The following is a 2,211-nucleotide window of genomic DNA, read 5'->3' on the forward strand; positions in this document are numbered from 1 at the left end:
GGCGAGGCCGCGGGAGGGGCGGCACCGAGGGGGGGCTCGCAATTCGGGAGGAGGGTCAGCTCATGGGGATCCTACAGGTGGGGGGCGCGGGGCGCTCGCTCTCCCGGCCCCCCCACCACCCTGGCATAGCCCTGGGCAGGGAGGCTGGGGGTGCCCTCCGGTCGCTGCGCCCCATTCAACCCCCGGGGGGCATGGCGGCGGGGGGCGGGGCGGTGCTGGGAGATCGGCTTGCCCCGCTTCCCTGGGGGTCAGCCGGGGTCCCCTCCCGGAGGAGCAGCGGACGGGGGCGAGCCGCCTGCCGGTCTCTGCCGCGGAGAAACGCGCGCGCTCGTCCGCCGTCTGGTCTGCCTCGCTCCTTTGCTCCGATTACCAGAGGGAGGGGAGGGGGACGCGGCGGCGGCGCCTGATAAATATGGATGACTTCGGGGAGGGGGCGAGGCGAGGGGAGGAGGCGACTCCGAGCCCGCCCGAGTCGCTGTTGGTGCGCCTGTGCCCAGCCGCCCGCCGGTGCCGTCCCGCTCGTGCTGCCTCGCCAGGTGCCGGCCGCGCTTCGTTGGCCACCCGCGCGGGCTCTTATCCGGCCAGAGAGCGCCTTCTCTCCCGCATCTCCCCGGCCCCTGCACGCCACGGGGCGGCTGCTCGCTCGTCGATTCCTTTCCCGCCAGAGCATCTCTCTGCTCTCTTCCAACCTTCTGCCCTTTCAGACACCCGCGCTCCGTGCCCCTTAACGAATAGGCCCATATTTTGGGGCACAGGCGGAATCTGGCCCGCCACCTCCACGTCGTCTGTTCTTTCAGTCACCCACCTCCAGAGAGCCTGCGATCAGATTTAATGTTATTATTTAACACAGGAGGGGGGACGTCAGAAAGGCAAATGGCCGAAGAGGCCAGGGACTGACCACTAAGCATGGCGTGTGGTAAGTACGGCTCCTTGGCTGTGAAGGAACTCAGGATCCTAGGTTCAACCACCACGTTGGGCAGAAGATTCCTGCATTGCAGGGGGTTGGACTAGATGGCCCTCCTGGTCCCTTACAACTCTACAATTCTATGATTCTATGTAGTCATCCAGTCATCTTCTGCTGCTGCTACTCTTTGTTACTGTTATGTTTTCTACAGCAAAAAACATACTACAAAGGCTAAGTCTGTTTACTACACTACTAAAAGGAAAAGGGACCCCTGACTATTAGGTCCAGTCGTGACCGACTCTGGGGTTGCAGCGCTCATCTCACATTATTGGTCGAGGGAGCCGGCGTACAGCTTCCAGGTCATGTGGCCAGCATGACAAAGCCACTTCTGGCAAACCAGAACAGCACACGGAACCGTTTACCTTCCCCGCCAGAGCGGTACCTATTTATCTACTTGCACTTTGATGTGCTTTCAAACTGCTAGGTTGGCAGGAGCAGGGACTGAACAATGGGAGCTCACCCCGTCACGGGGATTTGAACCGCCAACCTTCTGATCGGCAAGCCCTAGGCTCTGTGCCATCCACGTCCCCACCATGCACCACTAGTAGTAAACATTTAATTAGTCCCAATAGTATGCTTAGAAGCATGGTGCTGCTACCAAGAGGCTTAGCATCTGCAGTAGCAAATGGAGGTGAGATATTGACAACTAGTGGCCTTAGAGTAGAGAAGAGCCAGGAAGCAAGGGAGGTCCAGACGCCTTGTTCTCACCCTTCACTTCATCCACCTTCTGCCCATCAGCATTAACCCATCTTCCCATTGATAAAGTCCCTTTTAAAAAGTCCTTTCACAGAGCCTGCCACTGAGTTGAGTTACTTAAAAATACATCAGGATAATGTGATGGCCACAAGCACGAGGAGGTTGTTGTTTTTAACAGATAGACAAATTTATTGAGGATAAGCCTAGCTGTGTGTATAAATTAACCATGCATGGAATACCTCAGGTGCAACAGATGACATATGACTTGAAGCTGGGGACAGATTACAAGCGGGGTGGGGCGTGTTGTGGCAGCGCCTGTCACCTTCTCAACCTGCTGGCCAGGTGGCCGCTGCGCAGAGCCCAGGTGGCAGAGCCCTGGGTCAGAATGTCTACATTGCCTAAATGTGGGGAGGGGGGCAAGGAGAGATGTAGCTATGGGGGGGGAGCCAGCTGGGGTTTTTTGCCCCTAGTGAAGCCTCCAGAGGCTCTCATGTGTGTGTGTGTGTGTGTATGTGTGTGTGTGTGTACGCAAATGCACGTGGGCGTGTGCC

Source organism: Zootoca vivipara, chromosome 16 (assembly GCF_963506605.1).
Source record: "Zootoca vivipara chromosome 16, rZooViv1.1, whole genome shotgun sequence".
Lineage (NCBI taxonomy): Eukaryota > Metazoa > Chordata > Lepidosauria > Squamata > Lacertidae > Zootoca > Zootoca vivipara.